We start from the raw sequence: 20,834 nt of genomic DNA on the forward strand, positions 1-20,834 counted from the left end.
ATACAATAGTTTTGCTGAACCTTCATAGAAAACAGAGTACTGACTACTGTGTATAAATTCAAAGCAAATGGAAAAAATCTCAATCAGAATTATATCTGTCGCCAGTGCAGCATTTTACTCATTGATCTTTTCCTTTTGCCATCATTCCGTGTTACGGCTGCAGAGACTTAAACACCGCAACAAGAAATAGCAAAAAAAAAAAAACAAACCGTTTTGCATAATTAATAATAATTATTTATTTCTCAAAATACAGGAGCGAAAGAATCCCTAAATTGGGTGTGAATTTATCCTTATATATACGGTCCAATATTGCCAGGTGTTGACTCGTGTAAGTTTCATTCGTGGGAATGGAGATCCTATTTTGCTTGTTGAGAAAATTTATACAGCATTCAGTGATCATTCTTGGGATTTAGGAAGCAAGTCACTACAAGCTTTGTGAAGCTAGCCATGGGGGGGGGGCTGCTGAGAGACTACTGGTGTCACCTGTCAGCACTGTAGACTGTGAACGTGGATTCAGTAAGATGAACCTCATAAAAACTGACATTAGAAATAAACAAATAAACTCTGCATCTCATCTCTCGAGAATTTAATGAGAATCAGCATGTACAGATGTGAAAAATTAGACTTTGAAACTGCATTCAACAAGTGGGCAGCCCTAAAATCGTGACGGATCTTCATGTAACACTTTGTAACATTTTGTTAATGCTTGTTGTAATTAAAGTATTAACTAACCCATCTTTTGTAATTTTTACTGCCTGTTACATTAAAAGACTAAATTAACACTTGGAAAAATGTACATTACTTGTTTTGGCAACACTTTTTGAAAATTGGCGACAAAATATTGAGGTTGGCGATTTTTTTGGTGACAGCTTTTTAAAAGCCAGGACCATCCCTGCCATCTGTGAAGCAGTTACTTCCTAAATTTAACAGCTGATTTGAAGGCCATGTGCTGTAAAACTGGTACCATCAGGCATGGTCATATTATGAAACCCATTGCCTTTTAAATCCAAATGTCCACCGTACATGCATAGGTACAGTAGTAGACATAAACAAAATAGAAAAGAATTTCTGCTATAAATCCAAGATAAATCTTCTAGGCCCGCTGTGTGGCTGAAAATCAGCCCCATTCCAAATGCTCAATCTCTTACATAACTTAACAGTTACTAAGCAGGATTATGTACTATCTGCTCAAGAACAATAAACTCAAACATTCTGATTATGACAATGATCACAATAAATCAGATAAACTGACAAACAAATTATGAATCATTCCATGCCAAATCGCCAAGATCCCTGGATGACCATCTCCAATGAAGTTTTGTCAGGTGTACTTCTATGTTAAATGATGGCTGCATGCAAATTTCAGTAAAACAAATCAAATTACTTATGAATTTATGGACTACAGAAGTAGAGAGGGATAGCATAGTTTTATCCACTTGCGAATTTATTGATTTTATAATGGTGGGTTTACAAATGCTAGTAACTCACGATGAAATTTACTAGTTACATATTTGTGACCAGGGGAATCTGAACTCAGATTTTCAGTATCAGAGATATTTGTAGAGGCACTGCCCCTGGAGCTAGCATTTTGTTCAGAATGGATTTTTGTACTGAGATTTTAAAGAAGCGCTACTACCAGGTTGTCCATTACAAAGATCAAATAGAACTGTATCTCAAAACCTCACCCACATGGGATTGGAATGAACTCCATGATCAAACATCTTAACCACACCACAACATTCAATTTTGACCACACATCGTTTGAACTAGTCCAAACCACACTCACACTGGAGCAAAGGCCAGTCCATTTTTTCTGCCTATACCGCCCTCCTCCTAGTAGAAAGAACAAGCTGACTGAATCTCTCTTTTTGGAGCAGTTTCTGAATCTCCTGGAGTATGGAAATTCAATAGGTGGCAACCTGATTATTCTTGGAGATTTCAATTTTCACTCTGACTGTCCCAGGAACCCAAACACACCAAAACTCATAGATTCCATTAATGTTTTCAACCGCAAATGTAAGTTAACCAACCCACCCATAAACATGGTCACATTTTAGACTCGATTCTTCATAGACCTGATGATAACATTCTACGGTCCTCCCTGGTATCCCATGAACCTGCATCAGATCACCTCTGCACTACATGCCATCTTGATGTATCAGTCCCTAACCCTCCACCTTTATCTGCTACTAAGAGAAACCTCTAACCTCTAGAACCAAACTAATGCATGACATTCAAGAAAACCTAACAACTTGCTTACCTCCTACCGCAGAACAACTCGATAACTGCCTGCGTTCATTGCTCGACAAACATGCCCCAGCTACCAAGTGCAGAGTATCAATTCAAAAGTGTTCTCCATGGTACAGCAGTGTTAGGGACCAGCTTCGCACTGCTAAAAGACACTGCCGTAAAGCTGAAAGGCTTTGGCTTTCCACTACACTCACTATTCATAAGCAAATCTATGAAGCCACTAAGAAGAATGTCACAAATATAGTCCATGCAGCGAAATCAGCCCACTATACTAACAAGATCATGGAAAGTTCCAGCTGCAAAGAGCTCTTCGAGATTACTAACAAGCTAATGTCAAGGAACAAATCTACACCACTTCCAACTACCTTCTCTCCAGTCGACCTTCCGGACATGTTTGCAAATTTCTTCCATGACAACAAAGGACAAACCATTAGAGATAAGCTTGACACCACAATTTCAATTGACTCGTCATCACCATACAGTTAGGATACAGAATTTGAGCGGCAACCGTTAGCAGCATTTGAACCTGTCTCTGTGGATTTCGTACGTACAATCCTGACGAAGAGTGCACCAAAGTCATGCGAACTTGATCCAATTCCAACATCACTGCTGCTTGAGTGCTTAGATCCAGTATTGCCTTCACTATGTTATTAATACCTCTCTCTCATCAGGGGAATTCCCATCATTTTTCAAAACTGCCATTGTAAAGCTTCTGCTAAAGAAACCAACACTAGACCATAACAATTTAAAGAACTACCGCCCAGTTTCTAATCTTCCATTCATATAAAAAATCTTAGAAAACATTGTATCTCATCTGAATTCAAACAGTCGTTTTAGCAATGTACAATCTGCATATCACCCTTGCCACAGTACTGAAACTACTTTTCTAAAAGTAGTTAATGACATTCTCTCTGCTTTGGATAGCGGAAAGATTACAGTCCTCACCCTTCTTGATTTGTTTGTCTGCAGTATTTGACACAATAGACCATGATATATTACTTCACCATCTCCAGCATATATTTGGCATTCATGATACAGCCTTACTGTGTGGTTCAAGTCCTACTTGGTCAACAGGACACAAATTGTGTCTGCAAATGGAATACACTCCTGCCCAGTTGATCTATGTTGTGGTGTTCCACAGGGGTCTGTTCTTGGACCTGTGCTCTTCATTCTATACACTCTGCCGCTCTTAAGTGTCATAGATCATCATCCAGTGTCTCACCAATTGTATGCTGATGACACCCAAATATACAAATCTGGCCACCCAACTGAAGTTGATGCTACCATCCAAGGTGTAGAGAGGTGCATTTCTGATGTGAAATCATGGAAGACATGTAACAAGCTGCAGATGAATGATGATAAAACTGAGGCCATTCTGATCACAACACAAAGACTTTCTCATTCACATCCTTTACCTCAAACAATAAATATCAGCAACATCAATATTAAATTCACACAATTAGTACAAAACCTAGGTGTTACTCTGGACAGTACTCTCACACTGCACCAACATGTCATGAACATATGCCAGGCTGCATATCTTGAGCTGGCACGCATCAGCTCCATTCGCAAATATCTTTCAGTTGATGCCACTAAAACACTTGTGTGTTCATTAGTACTTTCAAGACTGGACTATTGTAACTCAATTCTGTCTGGTTCATCTCAATATCTACTCCAAAAAGTTCAAAACACAGCTGCTCGGATCATACTTAGAGTACCATGATCAGAGCACACCTCCCCACTGCTCTGTACCCTACACTGGCTATCCATTCGATTCAGAATCAAACACAAAATTTGTTCTCTGTGCTACATTCCACTGATGGACTCTTGTCCAACATACCTATCGAACCTCACCGATGTGTACACACCAGCAAGATACTTATGCTCCTCTTCTGACAATCATATACTCATTATTCCCACTATGAAAACAAAATCATATGGACAGCATTCTTTTGCATACCAGGGCCCAGCAACGTCGAATGAATTGCCTTCTGAACTTAGACACAAAGACACAGTGATCACATTCAAGAAGGCTCTCAAAACTCACTTATTTCGACTGCAAGAACAAACTTGAAGACCTAATAATGTTTCCTACCTTAAATATTCTCAGCATGTTTTTTCTATGTTTTCTAATTTCATGGTGTTTGTGTATGTAATCATTATGTTTTTTATCTTGTAGGTGTTGTCTAATGTTGTAAAGCGCTCAGAGCTTCTAAAGATTAGGCGCTATACAAAGTCCTCATTATTATAATTATTATTATTATTGTACCAAATTAATCTCATCTGAATCAAGTTCATTGTTAAGCTGTATCCGAGATCCAAACTTGGGGTGAATCACAATATGCAATAGCTTTACTCAAAAAATAAGAGACACAGAGTTAAATTTGGCACAAAATACACCTAAAATATATATATTGATCATGCAAAAAATTCATTACGCTACTGTAAGTAATGCCCACATTGTCAAACCACCTCTGTTACAAAAGCACTATTTTAGCATTTTCAGATCTGTCTCAAGTTTGAGCCTTTAGTACAGCTTAACAATGAACTTGATTCAGATGAGATTAATTTGGTAAAATCCACTGTACCATATATACTCAATTATAAATCAAAGTTTTATACTGAAGTTTTATACTGAAAATTTTGATTCATGCAGAATATTAGCCACCTTATAAGCATGACATAAGAAAACCTATGCAATAAAAGTTTTGATTTCATTTGTATTTTCCTTTTCCACAAGTTAGATTTAATTCCCAAGTGACATTTTCTGCCAGTCAATGTTTGACCCAATAATTCCTTGACTTGTAAAGGCAGCACTCACTTGGACTTTGTACCAGATGATATAAACATTAACATTTATAGGAAACTATCAAAAAAGTGCACTTGACATTCATTGTTTATTTGCAAGAAGTATGGAATTAACATATTACTGGATGTTGTAAATCAGATAATTCTGAACTATTTTTAGACAGTAAAACCTGTTATGAGAGACCGCCCCTTCTGCCAACAAAAACAGTCAAGACAGGTGGTCTCTCATGACAGGTTTGTACAAAAAGAAAAATAACCACAATCACTGACATATATTCTACATTTTATTAATAGTTCTTGCTAAAATATTGTATGCATTCATCTGAAAACAAAATTATATAGCAATAAAGATATACTTCTATCATTAAACACAAAATCACATTTACATTTGAAGATCATATGTCCATGTAGTAGCATATGAAATCATTTCTGATTTACTCCTTTTCCTTTCTAACACCCTAAATTTGTTTTACCAATGTTTAAATTGCTATTTTGCAAGTGTGCTCTTTTTCACTTCTTTCAATTACAATAATTATTTTCTCCAGTGTTAAAATTTGTCTTGTTTGAGTTGGAGGTGCTTCCATTGTTATTAAAGTACTAACTGTCAACATTATTAGTGCTCAGTTGTAATACTGACTGTGAAGACGGTTTTGACTAGGCTTTGGGAAAATATGATAAATCTATACATGTGCATTGCATATCTAACAATTAAATAAAAAGAAATAGTTATCTCATCCAGAAACAGAATCATTTATTCAGAGACAGAAGACAACGGCTTAATTCAAAGAAGACATACAGGGATTAACTCTATAAACAATGTGTGCAACCCGGTCACACCAACTTGAATAGACGACAGCTTTGTGACTGGGATGTAATCACTAGAATCTGGGGGAGAAAAAAACCAACAATATCCAAGCATCACTAGCCTTTAACACTATCAGTCGAATCCCTCAAATGATTCTCACTTGCTGATTTAAGAGACAAAGACCTTATTCACCACCAGGCAATATAGATTAACTCTAAAAACATACAATATATGCAACCACTATGCTAATTTGGGCACTACAATGGCAAATTCACAATATGTATATTAGCCTGGTTCATGGGCTGTACCATCTGACACTATATACAAACTGGGTAGCCAGAATCCTTTTTTTTCATTCTTTTCATGTGTGTTTGTGATCAGAACAATCTTTACTATTCAAACAATTGTTGTTACAAATGATTACATAAAGGTAATTGGTGTCTGTCTCTGTTCTTGCGATACGAATGGTCTTTCAGAGTTGGATATAGCCGAGAACCAGGTGATGTGCTGGAATACTCTATTGGTACTTTTAGTCTGGTTTACAATGGAAAATATGAAACACTAAAAGCACACCTACAAAATTTCAGATACTGATAGCCAGCCTCTTCTTTTCTTTTTTTCTTCTTAAAATGTACAAGAAGTCATTGGATTAAATAAAGGTTGGTAGAGTTTATCCCCGTTTTTACAATTGCGGTCGTTCACAGCAATGTCGAAATGCATATTTTGCCAAGATATCGTAGTCGCTGGTCACGTTCAGCAGGCCGTCGCTCACAACATTTATATAATAAAATCGATCTGTACATTATGACTGTGGTCGGAAATGACAGATGGTCATTCATAGCAGAGGTCACTCATAGCAGTTTTTACTGTACTGGTATGTGACCTACAATTTTATTCATGGATTTATCATATAAATGGATTTAAAATGTTATGCATTATGGATTTTAATGGATTTAAAAAGAACAAATTGTAAGTTAATGTTTTTTTTATTTGTGACATATTCCACTTAATATAATGGTACTTTAACAATAGTTTTCTCTCTTGCTCTCACTCTCTTTCCTTCCAGCCTGGTTCATTTATTTTTCCAAAGTGCAACTCTGACTCATTGATGACATATCACCCTCTCAGTTGTATCAGACTTGCAAAATACACAAAGACTTATACAGTAGGGTCAAAGAGAAATTGGCTTTTTGTAGCCTATAAAAGAGTGTGTGTGTGTGTGTGTGTGTGTGTGTGTGTGTGTGTGCATATGTGTAAGGGCCACTTACAGTCAAGTCAACTTACAAACATGTACATATGGTAGGTACTTTTCCCAAAAATCATATTTGGTGTTTGTGCTGGGCGACCAGTATAGCAGTACTACCTTTAAAATCTAAAAGAAAAAAACCCCCACTATAAACAAAAGGCCAACTTTACGGGTGTACATTTCTACAAATATCTGAGATATTGAAGAATCTTAGCTCTGATTCAGATTCCTCAGGTCATAAACATGTATGCTAAATTTCTGCCTGATGTCTATAAAATGAAAAATTGTTACTAGCATTTGAAAACCCTGTTGCAAACATACAAATCAGCCAGTGAAAAACTTAAGCTACCCCTCCATACTTCAATTGGTTATAGTTATGTAAGTAATTGGAACTTTTCTACTGAAATTTTGGATACAACCACCATTGTCAGAGATGTATACCTGGAAAACATTTAATGGCAACTGGAAACAGTCATCAATCCTTTCTGATAAAAATCACTGGAACAATGTTTCAAAGCCAATTTCTTCTAAGGTGCACTTCAGCATGGCAGACAACATGTTTGACAGTGAATGTGACAAATACTCCTCTTTCAGTATGTTCTATTTTGGCACCTATTGGAAATGTTTGAGAGATTGCAAAGTAGTTTGCCCCATCATGATAATGTTACAAGCATGATGTATGAAGGCATTTGCACTACATATTAAGGTGTTTGTGCCGCATTTAATGTTAAATGGACTGCACATAAAGATGATCACACTGCATATAGAGGAGTTTAACTGCATGTAAAAGTGTCTGCACTGCATATGATAAATGCAATGCATATAAAGGCATTTGCACTGCATATGACAACTGCACTGCTTATAAAGCTGTTTGTAGTGCATGTAATGATAAATGGACTGCATATAAGGCATTTGGACTGCATATAAAATAAATGTATTGCATATAATGACAAATGCATTGCAATTAAAGGCATTTGCACTGCATATGACAAATGCACTGCAAATGAAGGTGTTTGTACTGCATCTAGTGATAAATGGACTGCATATACTGATAAATACACTGCTTATAAGGCATTTGGACTGCATATAAAAATAAATGTATTGCATATGACAAATGCACTGCAAAAAAATGCATCTGAACTGCACATAAAGATAAATGAACTGCATATACTTAAATTAAAAAATAAGACAGTCATGACATTCCATGGTTTCTGTCTGCATGACTCAATGATGATCAATTTAAACAAATGGTGTGATTGTGACGCTACTGAGAATCATGTTCTCTCGAGAATTGTGAGCTTATGACACTGCATCAAAATAGATATGAGGCAAAATAGGGTGTGATACCAAAGAAGTCTGACGTTTTATCAATGAAGTATGATGAAATCTCTGACAATATGAAATCACCTTATCGGTACTAAAAATAAACACAAGGAGTAAGCGTAATCCCAACCATCTGCTCAATTTGACTTTTCTCACGCGTCTTTTATCGCTTTCGAATCACAAGAAGACTAAAAACATCTATACATATCCATTCAAAAGACAGTAACATACTAACACATAACTCTCGGATGACCATCGCATGAATCCAATCCGGCGAATTAACCTTTATTTTCACCATTACGGTCACAAACCCTTTCTAGCAGAATCCATCAGACAGAAGTAGCCCATTCTACCAGTTTCTACCCTGCAGTAAATATGTGGTAGGGTCTAATAATTGTACCAAACACGGTGCAGAATCTGTTATCTTTTAATACTAGGGAAATTTAATAATGCGGAATTGATTAGCTGAATTTGCTCAGAATAATGAATGCATCATGAAAATGTTATTTGCAGTATTATATTACTACTATTTTCAAAAGTTGTACAAAAAAATGCTCTCACTCTGCACATACATACATACATACAGTTGCTGATAGCGTTCAGACTGTCCTCGCATTATATACACATTAATCCTGATAATTTTAGTATTTTGTGTTACCTGCATCATCTGTCTGTCTGTCTCTCTCTCTCTTTCAGACACACACACACACATCACCTTCATCAATGGTTAATCAGTGGTATAAAGTATCAACTTTTTTCCTTTCCTATTGTTTTTTTTCTCTATCATTATCATCATTATTATCATAGTAAATAGTACAGCTCTCATACAAGTATTATATTTTCTTCTTCACTATTATTTTCTGTTATGAAAAAACTTCAGTACAAACAACAGATGATCTTAACAGGTGGCAACCTCTAGAAAGTCAATCAAACAACATTTTTAAATCTACCGGGTAGAGCATCCATCTAGACTTTAATATGTGAAGTGTGATGACATCATCAACTGTCATTTCTACTATCCAAACTTTAACTACATATTTCTGTTCTGGAAATTTATATAAAATTATCAAATGATACAATCTGAAATAAAAAGTAAGTTAAACATTTTATCTTGTGAAATTACTTTCATGATGTTATTCAGCCTGTGGTAGAATGGGCTACGTCCGTCTGATGGATTTTGCTAGAAAGGATTTGTGACTGTATTGGTGAAAATAAAGGTTAATTTGCTGAATTGGATTCATGCGATGGTCATCTGAGAGTTATGTGTTAGTACGTCACTGTCTTCTGAATGGATACCACCATGTCGGCCAATTCTGCACGTCGGGTAATTTTGCACAACGATACATCATTTCTGTAAACATTGGATCACGTGTTATTTTGGGTCAAAAATCCATTTTGTATCAAGAAAGAACAGTCATACTTTAATTTAGAAAAGTGATATTCATAAACTGTACAAAAATATTCCAAATTTCAACCTGAAATGCATATGAAAATGGGATTTCTAAATGTCAACTTGTAGACCCACTCCATGATCGTCTTGAACCCATAACCCAGAAAAACTTATTTGCTTTGTATTGTTTAGATTCATACAAATAAATACATTATTTAAAAGATGGAAATGTTTACCTTAACAAAATTCTGCATGTTAATCCAAGTTTCCAATTTTGCAAGAAGTTGTCCCACACATACAAAATTATCTGCTACCCAACATGTCAACTTGCTGTTAGAGATGGGATTCGCAAGAAATTCCTTGGCTTATAGTGTTTCTAAATTCTTTAGTAATTTTTCCCCATAAACAAGACATTATAAATACGTTAGACCTTATTCATTGTTGTTTCTCTTCCATATAATAGCTTACTTTTTATAAAATGTTGAACTTTACTAATTTTTTTACAAGACTGGTTCAGTTGGCTTAATATCGCTTGCCATTTATTGGCATTGTTACGTTGAATTTGTAAAACTAGCTATCAACCTAACCTAATTACTTGACTGAACTGCAGACAGAAATGGTCTAATGTAATATATTTCATTTCTATAGCCCGATGGATAAATATTACATCTTTTCAAAGCTGTGCGCAGAATAGGCTGACATATTGCGAGTCATGAAAACATGGGGGTGGTATCCCATGTATCCAATATTAATATAATTTTGAACAGAATGTTCTGGCAACTATTACCTCTTTTCAAATGGTAAGTACTGCAGTATTTTATTTTCATCAATCGGTCATATGCCTTTTGCTTCAGTACTGGTGACGGAAACCTTAGGTGCACAGAAACGCCCAACAGCACTGCATGAATAGTTTTTCAATCTTCTTGCGATTTTGCATCATTAAAAGACGTGAAAAAGTCAAACTGAGTGGAGGGTTGTGGTCATGCTTGCACTCCTTGTGTTCATTTATAGTACCAATAAGTTGATTTCATGTTGTCAAGAGATTTTATCGTGCTTTATTGATAAAACATTAAACTCCTGTGTAGTCCAACAATGTAAGACATAGCACATGTTAATTTTGTTTTGGTGCTCTGTCTTACTACCCAAATAATGGGCTTGTATAGCGTGTTCCAATGTTGGTTGACATCGGAACGAGTTGTCAGTTTCAGGAATATCTCACACACTTGGCAGCCCATATCAACACTCTTCCACAGACTGATATGTAATTAATATACTTACTGTGCTGTTTTTATCCTGGTGGAATCAAAATCTGAGACTAGCAAATGGATGCATTTTCATCTTTCGTCGACATACATTTGAATTTGTTGAAATGTGAAGATAGTCGAGAGAGGTTAATGTGCGGGACATATTTCTTGAATGAAACAAAACGTTGCTTACAGTTCCAACAGGCACAGTATATTTTTTATTCATTTCGTTAAAGAATAATATTTCAAATTAAGCTGATTTTGGCATTCTCAGCTTTCATCGCTTTCCAGCAAACTGAAATGTAGGCCAACGAAACTTGAAAACAGGTCCATTTCTTTTGTGAGAATTTGAATTTCTTAGAGAAAAGACATCAGAGTAAGTAAAGTCTGACTAAAACATTATTACTTTACTTTGTAGAAAAGTGTCGTTATTCTAGTTGCCAGCTGTGTGAGATATTCCTGAAAATGTGACTTTCGTTACGATGTTAGTCAACATCAATACACACTTTACAGGGCCGTTAGTTAGGCAGTAAAACCCTGATGCCCAAAACATAAATATCAGCGTCGAAGTATTACATGTAGGACTATAGTCTGATAATACAAACCCGTTTGCTTGTACCCCCCTACAGATTTAAATAATGGAAACCTTTAATGTGATAAAAAGTGCAAGGAACTTAGTCAATTCATTCATTGATTTATAGTTTATAACCTGACTCTGAGCAGAGTGGCCCTAACACTGTCATCTTATGCACGTTTCATGCTTAACGAAGTTTTCAGTGCAATAGACGGACATGCTCGGATCCATTTCCTGTTTCTGGACAAGTCTATTTTCAGCAAAGGAGTGTATCACGACTACAGATGTACATACATAAGTCGTCTGCTTCCGATATTTACAATGTCGAATCAAGCAAATAAAAATAATGACAACTTTATATTTGCTTTTCATGTGGATTTAACAAGTGATTTAACTTCTATGTTCATATATGCAAAGGGATATAATTCCAAACTCTCAACGTTATGTAATTTACGCAATTGTTCAGCAGTTGCCGAACAGGATGAACAACGTCATTATGTTGTCTGAAGGAAATAAACTAGCCTATAGTGTACGCAATGTGGCGCCGTGTTAGTGTGGAAAGTCCGTTAAGCATGAAATGGTGCAGGGGATGCCAGTATTTGCGCCATTCTGGTCAGTCAGGTTAGAAATTATAAATCAATGATTCAATTGACTTAGATATGAGCAATTTTTATCACATTAAATGTTCTCGTTTTTTTAAATCGGTAGGGGGGTACAAACAAACGGGGATGAAGAGTAAGACTACAACTCCGGTCGCGATACATAGGCCATGGCTCTCTTTGGTATGTTCCTAAATGCATGAAAGACATGACTATCCAGTAAGTAGACAAAGACGTAGGAAATTCGGTTGAATACTAATTTCCGGCCAGTAAGCAAGAAACGTATGTATTACATTACATAATGCAAAACCATATTCAAACACGGAAAGGTCTGACGTACATACGAAATTAAGTATCATTGCGAATATTATGTACCCGCTTTTCAAAATCCTGATCTTTCCATATATCTAACACATAGCATTCATAAAAGTGATATTACACGAACAAATACAATATTCTGGTCACATGTTCGGTAAAGCTTGTTAATATGAGAGAATTAAAAACTATAACGTAAAATTTTACTGCAGACGAAGGTCCTCCCCAAATGATGCCTGTTTAATCTGCTTGCGCATGTCCGTTGTAGTCTGGTTCCTTCCAGCTATCACGGTACCTATTGTTTTTCCATAGATTTTAATGCTAATGTTTGGTGAAATAAATATACTTTCTATCCTACCTCAGCATGCGTGTCACATACTGTCATAGAGAACAATGTAAGATTGTCAATTTGACAAGGACAGAACTAGGTAATCCATTGCATTTAAGAGAGAGAACTCTGTTGGAACAAAACAGGGATAATAAGAGTTGTCTAGTCACAACAGACATTTTCAGCCTTGTGTACCACATTTTTGAAAAATCATAAATAAATTTTTTAAAATATGATCTAGTTATGAATTAACATAACCTCTCACGTTGCCAAGAGGCTCAACTTGTTAAGCCTAACAGAAAGTACAATTCTTACATAATGCGCCAATCACAGCTAGTTTTGTTTTTTATTTCTGAATGCAATGTTCCTACACTTCAAGCTACACCCACCTAGAGTTGTACAATTGGTACTGTTATACCTCCGACGTGCATTCAATCAGTTCGGGCTAAAACTTAAATACTTTGCGCTAAAAAGATTATAGTTCGCGAAATAAAAACAGCCTATCAGAAGATACCTTTGAATCGCATATATGCAATCACGCTTTCCATTGCGTGAAATTGAGTTCTTCACTCACGAAAACGACAAACCCCTTCACTAGGCCTACCCACTTCGAGTAATTGAGATTCCTGGCAAGGCCTACACTTGAAAACATTTCGAATTCTCGAATGCCGTATACGAACTTCCAATGAGCAATCTCAAGAGAGCGAATTGGAAAAGTCGTTTGATATGAATGCTGGTTCTCGAGGAATAGTGGAGAACTCGTCCCTTGGAGAAAATATCATAGATACTAATTTGGGTTTGTCGCTCCATGGTGGTTACCGTTTTATTATATCGCCTCTTGAATGTTCTATTACGTAACTGAGATTATAATTCATTGTGACAGAGGCGTAGCTATGATATTTTGCGCCCGCGGACGAACTATAAAATTGGCGCCCCAGCCCCCTCCTGGTTTAATCACATTTTTGAATATTACCCTTGTTTACTTATTATAATGTAACGTTGTAAGCCTCATTTTGGCGCCCCTGTACCTTGGCGCCCGGGGACATATGTACCCCCCTGCCCCCTCCCCCCCCCCCCCCCCCCCCAGCTACGCCTCTTCATTGTGATTAACATTCACACTGAAATTCGAATATACAACCCCTGCTTCTTTTTCTATAGCAAATGTTTACTTAGGCTCTGTATATGTCGGACCATTATTACCAGTCATCGAAGAATAGCATTTTACTGTTGTTGATGCTGTTTAGTACTGTCATCATAATCATCTGTGTGGTGTCCTGCACGGTAAAAAATTTAGTGCATACCCATTTATTACATCATATATCAGACTAATTTATAGTTTCATAATTTTCCTCATAAATTTTGTCTCCATCAAAAACAGATCCTTCATTGTAACTATTTTTTTAAATAAAGTATTCATTTTAAATGAACCTCCGTTATTTTCAATGGAATTTAATCTTTCCCTCTTATTTTAGTAGTATCTAAATTATATCATCGAATACACTTTTAAAAAAAATAGAAACAAACCTGGGTTAGAAAAACTGAAATACTTGGTAATTATTTGAAAGCTTCGCTCCATCTGTTCGCCGACAACTTTCACTGACCTGCATCAGCACCAGCAGCAGAGAGGGTGAACAACCTCTAATTGGTTCACTCTCCGTTTCGCAAAATAAGCCTTCCTGGAAAAATCGCAAAAAAACAACAAAAAAAAAATCGCGATTGTCTCAGTATCCAGTATAAGACAACCCTGTCAACGAACTTAATAAACTCTAATTGACTTACCCAGCCTATCGCTGATAAGTTTTTCTGATCGCGAAAAATCTCAGGAAAATACGCGATCGCGTCGGTGCCAAGTTGGAGACAGCACCCTCTCTGCTGCTATAAATTAAATCATTATTATATCAATAATGGCAAACATCGGAGAATCATATTCCGCTAGATTAGCACGAGAGCGACTAGAAGCAATCAAAAAATTTCTTCCTGTTCGTGATTCTGTAAGACAAAAACTTCAAGAACGTCAAGAAGCACAAGTTGAATTTGCTACGGGTACAGAACAGTTATTTAAACCCATTACAGCGGTTACTGAAAGAGCTATATGGGGAGATATTAAGAATGAGGAGGAGAGGAAGAAGGGTATTCTTCCAGTATTAAAACAAACCGCTGCGCAGCCTAAAAAAATAGCAGAGAGAACTAAAAAAACAAAAAAGATTTTACGAGAACTTCCAAATGATATAGCTGCAGCTCAACCTCCACCCGTCGGCGAAGAAATACTTGAAGGTATTGGAAAAATTCGTACTGAAGTCGCCGACGTAAAAAAAAGAACTTGCATCTAAACCAATAAGAGAAAATATTAAAATGATTGCAAGATTTAGGGAAGGTTTTGTCGAAGATATTAAAAATACTAAAGAACATGATATATCCAACAAAATATTAATTAGTATATTTAATAAATCTAGTATTTTAAAACCCGGTTTTGAAAAAGTAAGCGATGATAATCTTATTAAATGGATATATCGCATATATAAAAACAAAAAACAAGCCAGAGATGATGATTTAGAATACAGAAGTCTTTTTGAAGAAATACAGAGACTTTATAAAGAGAGAGTGAAACAAATAGAACAACAACTCTCCCAGCAGAAACCTTCTTATCAACTTCCTCCACCGCAGCAACAGATAGAACAACAACAGTCTTCTTCACCGCAGCAAAAGTTGATATCGGAACTTAAAAGGTCTGAAGACCTACTTAAAAAAGCAAAAGAAGAAAGATCACCCTTAAGACTATTTAAGAAAAGCACGGAAACAACAGAAGAAGGAGCAACCGGAAGTGGTTTGGGAAGTGGTCTTGTTTGTTCTAACAATATCCTCGATGACGTGCAAAGGTTAGAAGTTCTCATAGGAGGAAAACGAGCTGGAAATAACTCACCAGAAATAATTAATGAAGCAGCTGATATTTGTCGACGATTATTTCAAGGCGGTATCATGGATACTGATATTTACCAAGAATTTATTGATGAGCTTGTTGATGATTATCATAGTGACTAATTGTCACAGTGATTAGATAAATAAATAATTAAATAAAAATGATCGTACACAATTCTCATCGTAGACCAGTTATGGTCAGGGTGGTAAATTCACGATTGCCAGTATACAGGATGACTTACGGAAATGGATTTGGTGATGTTGTTCGGGGTTTATTCACGAGAATAGTCCCTAAAGCAATGCCAATTGCAAAACAATTATCGATGAAAGCCATGGATATTATTCGTGATAAAGCTCCTGGTGCTATTGGTAACGTTGCCAGTAAAGCGTTCTTGGCAATCAAGGACAGACTAGCATGATTAATACGTAAACCTCAGGAAGGTTCACCAAGAGCGGTCCAACCACCACTAGTAAAATTACCCAGTACTGAAGTTATGCCCGCAAATGTCAGTAAAATAATAAATCAAGCCGCAAATCAAAAACTAGCAGACTCGATGAATCAAGGGACTGAACAAATAAATACAAGTCTGATATCAGGAAGTGGTCTTCGTTTTAGACGATAACAAATTATAATAAAATGTTTAAACGTGAATCCGACACAGCGTTTGACATAGACGAACCGGTTCTTAAAAATGAATCTGTGAGTGATTTTCAGTATTATTCTTATGACGCACGAGATCCAAATCAGCAAGGAAGAATTGAATTACAGGTTCAAGATAAAAGTAGATATTTCTTACCCGCTGAAACATTTATTGAAGTAGAAGGTGAAATTATAAAAACAGATGATACAGAATACGGAGATGGTGTTAAAGTCGGTTTTGTTAATAATGGAATTTTGGCCTTGTTTGAAAGTGCTACGTATATGATTGACGGAAAAAAATTTGAATCAATTGAAAATAATGTTGATGTAGCTACAACAATAATAGGTTTGGCAAGATATTCTGATGATTATACAAGATCAGCTGGTCCATCAATGATGTTTGCTAAGGACACTTCTGATTTTCCTAACAATAATCAGTACAATATAGAATGACCAAGAAACAATGCCAACAACGCTGACGCTGATGTACAGTCGGTGGTTCTTGGTGCTAATACAGAATTTAAGTTAGGATTTACAACGCGTAAATTACTGTTGAGTGGTGATCGTAGAAGATTTTCCTGTACAATTCCGTTGTCGCATATATTTGGATTTTGTAGAGATGTTAGAAAAGTAATTTTTGGAGCAAACCACACAGCCACACAGTTGTGCTTGTTAGAAAAGCTACTGACAATGATGCTATCTGGCGACCCGTGAGTGATGCTGGTAAATTATTACTAACAAAACTTTCATTATGGATGTAGGTGATGACTCTGGCAATTGCTGAAGAACAGCGATTACTTTCTTTTATGAATCAAGGCGGTAAATCGTTGTTATCATGGCATACAGTAACCACAGATAGTGTTCAAAGTAGAATTAATGGTTTACTTACATGGCATATAGCATCGCAGCAGGGAGTTTCTGCACCACGACATATTTTCATTGCTTTTCCTAATATTACACGATTAAACTCACAAACACGGAGTCATATGATATTTGATAAACTCGGTGTTTCTGAAGTTTCCTTAAGAATAAACGGACATCAAGAACTATCTGAGAACATACTGTTAGATTTTAATACTAAACATGTTGCACGTGTATAATATCATCGCTTGACGAAATATCTTGGACGTGATTTAAATATAGATACTGGCTTACAAATATCACAATTAGATTTTACAAAATATTATCCAATCTATTACTTTTCACTGGAACATCTTGATTTAGTTAGACAATCTGTCGTTGATATACACTTTCGAGCTAATGTAACAGCCCTTCCTATTGCTGCAGCTGGTCCACCAGTTGTTTATAGAGATTACAGAGCAATCGCAGTTATCCTCAGCGATAAAGCAATGTTACTTGAAGGTGTTGGTGGACGAATGAGAGTTATTGATGCTGCAGTGGAAAACATGTAGACAATTAGTCCAACCGCATTAATTATAAAAATGTCGTATCAGCATGTTAATGTCACTCTGACTCCCGGTCAGGTGAAACAATTACAATAATAAAACGCGAGCGCATGCGGGACAAAAATAACATTGAAACGAGATCAAATTGCTAATGGTGGTCCAAACAAGTTATCTTTGACAAAACTCAACTAAAACATTTCAATAAAGGGCAGCAAGCGAAAACCGGAGTTCAACTTGATTTCGCTCCAAGTGCCATCAAAGACATGATTAAAACCGGTGGTATATTTCCACTTCTCGCAGCAGTACCAGCGCTGATAGCTGCTGCTGCCCCAGCTGTTGCAAAAGCAGCCGCGTTAGGTGCTGTTGGAACCGCTGCTGGAATGGCATTAAAGAAAGCAACTGGGAAGGGATATAAAAAAGGAGCGGGTCTAAGACTTCCAGGAACTCCGCCCTCATGGTACCCGAAACATTTTTAACAGACGCAGCGCGTCTCGCACCGATGTCAAATTTTGATTTACTCGATGCTGCTAAGCAACTTAAAATAAAAAATTTCAGAGGTGTTTTTATGCGAGATCAGTTACCGAGCCAACCAAATATCAGCGAAACTGGAATTATTAATCTTGATAACAGCGATGGTCCAGGAACTCACTGGGTTGCATATGCAACTGATCCACGTGGAATTGTTTATTTCGATTCGTATGGGTTAGCACCGCCAGTTGAATTTCTAAAATATGTCAATAGAGTACAAAGTACTCCATTTCAAATTCCAGTTTGGTACTCAACGCTACCAACACAAACATTAACCGATCCACCAATATGTCGCAGGGAAGTAATTAATGTACTTGACTCGTTATCAAAATCAACCAAACCACCTCACAAAGTCGTTCACGAGTATACCGCAGCAAAATTTAACATTTTAAACAACCCCTAGGACAATAATGGTTGATATTTACGGAAGATCTCTCCGCACAAGTAAAAGTAAAAAACGCGATGATATTGATTTATCAAAATATGCGACCAAAGATGAAATTGATAATCTTTTAACCCTGTCCGGAATAGACCCAGATGAGGTTATTATTTTTCAGGATCGATATGGCAAGCTAAAAACCAGCAATATCAAATGGAATGACACAGTTCGACGAGTACTCGGTGCGGTCACGGATAACATCCCTGTGTAAACTGACAGCGGAAAAATCAGAGACTTAAGTATATCGTTTACAACCATCAGAGATGAAATCACAAAAAGTGTTGCTAATCGTTTAAAAAATACCGGTGACACAATGACAGGTGAACTCAACATGAACGGAAATAAAATAGTGGTGTTAAGAGATCCAACATCCGACGAAGATGCCGCGACGAAAAAATATGTTGACGTTAACTACAGCACCGTTGATGGTAAATTATCCACGTTGCGGGCCGAGTATGATGTTCACGTCAGTATGTTTACAAATCTCCCCAGAATCTTTAGAAAAATTAATGAAAACGCAGAGGAATTCTTTGGTACTCCGCTCACTCGAAAACACTCGAAGATGTCGTAAGTGGAATTCCTGAGATTGTTAACAAAATTAATCTGATTAAAATCCCACCCGGAGTAACTCCGGGACATATTACCAACATCGTATACACGGTATCATCTGGATTCGCAACATGGTCAAAGTAAAATAATACTATCAAATATATCGCAACAGTCACTGGTGTGTACAGGCCGTCTGTGTTCAGTGCTGCAAAATTTGAAATATTTGCAACGTATCCATGGCGTCATTCAACTGATAAGTTTTCTGGAGTTGTGTCTATCATATTAAATAGCGGAACCGAAGAAACATTTATTCTGGAAGCAGCTGATAAGAAATTAACCGCAACATCTTACTGGTGGTGTCTGAAATTTGTTGCTGAAACACCTCACTTGGTTACTGTGTAAAATAATAATGACACTGACAGCGTCAACAAAAACATTAAATGTTCAACAATATATATACGATCAAGTACGCGAATGGCAATCAGAATTAAAAAATACCATCATCGAGTATACATTAAAAGTAAAAAATAAAACAAGCGATCTGTAATCGCGCTGGATGCTATAGTTTGTTCAGTATCTGCGTTAGTTGCGTCCACCAGGGTAGTATTATCAGCACTAACGCCAGTAACAACTGCAGTAGCAGTAACAATATGCGTTTCATCATCGGCTGCCATCGCTGGTGCTTTTAATATTATCGCGAAAAAGATATCCACGTGCACAAGCACAAAACTCAACGATACAGTTGTAAAATTAAACACAGCCACAACAACATATTCTAAATTATCGTCGCTGATATCATCAAGCCTCAGCGACGGTAAATTATCAGATTCCGAATTCGCGATAATGGTTAAGACATACAATGAAGTCTTCCATTTGAAAGAAGAAAAATAAATAAGGACAGAGCTACTTCAGCAGATAGCCGCAAATACAACTCCGCCGAAAACCACGATGATAACAATAAGCTCAACCAAGCCTGAATTCAGTATTAATTTTCCAACTGCGATTCGGGTAAACGAGATCGCGCTAGCACAGTTGCGAGTATATCACAGCTGGCCAAATATTTGATCAAAATCATTTGGTGGATTACCAGCAAAAAATTCGTTTGTGTTTGCAAAGAAAAATAAACAAGATGGTACACCCGACTGGAACGTTGTTGGAATACTAACCGGGTGCTATCAAATCGAAGAAATCAATGACGAATTAGCGCGTAGAATAAAAAATATCACTGGGAAAGAATCCAAAATAGCAATAACAGCTCACGAACCAACGCTGTCATCTGCGATCGAGATAAAGTCGCCAGACTACGCCGTGGATATATATCAATCATCGATCAGAATAGTGTTAGGTTGGCCTGAAGTTGCTCCCGAAGCACCGCCACTGCCACCAGAACCGAAGTTAGATGAATTTCTGACAAATAAGAGAATTTTTATGCAGTATCCAGAATATCGAAAAAAATATCCGTGGAATCGTATAA

The 20,834-nt window shown here is 36.7% G+C and overlaps 1 protein-coding gene across 15 annotated transcripts in view; it reads right to left on the reverse strand.

The window, feature by feature from the left end:
• LOC149797874 (exocyst complex component 1-like) overlaps positions 1 to 12,970 on the reverse strand; it is a 169,353-nt gene extending 156,383 nt beyond the window's left edge. For 8 of the 15 annotated variants that reach the window (XR_016421906.1, XR_016421905.1, XR_016421903.1 and 5 more), the window contains exon 1: positions 12,615 to 12,814. The gene's annotated coding sequence lies outside the window, so the exon portion shown is untranslated. The other 7 variants (XM_089962896.1, XM_089962898.1, XM_089962897.1 and 4 more) reach the window with 4 other exon arrangements.
• Positions 12,971 to 20,834: the final 7,864 nt, after the last annotated feature.

This window comes from Sinohyriopsis cumingii, chromosome 6 (genome assembly GCF_028554795.1).
Source record: "Sinohyriopsis cumingii isolate HCF-2022 chromosome 6, ASM2855479v2, whole genome shotgun sequence".
In the NCBI taxonomy this organism is placed as follows: Eukaryota; Metazoa; Mollusca; class Bivalvia; order Unionida; family Unionidae; genus Sinohyriopsis; species Sinohyriopsis cumingii.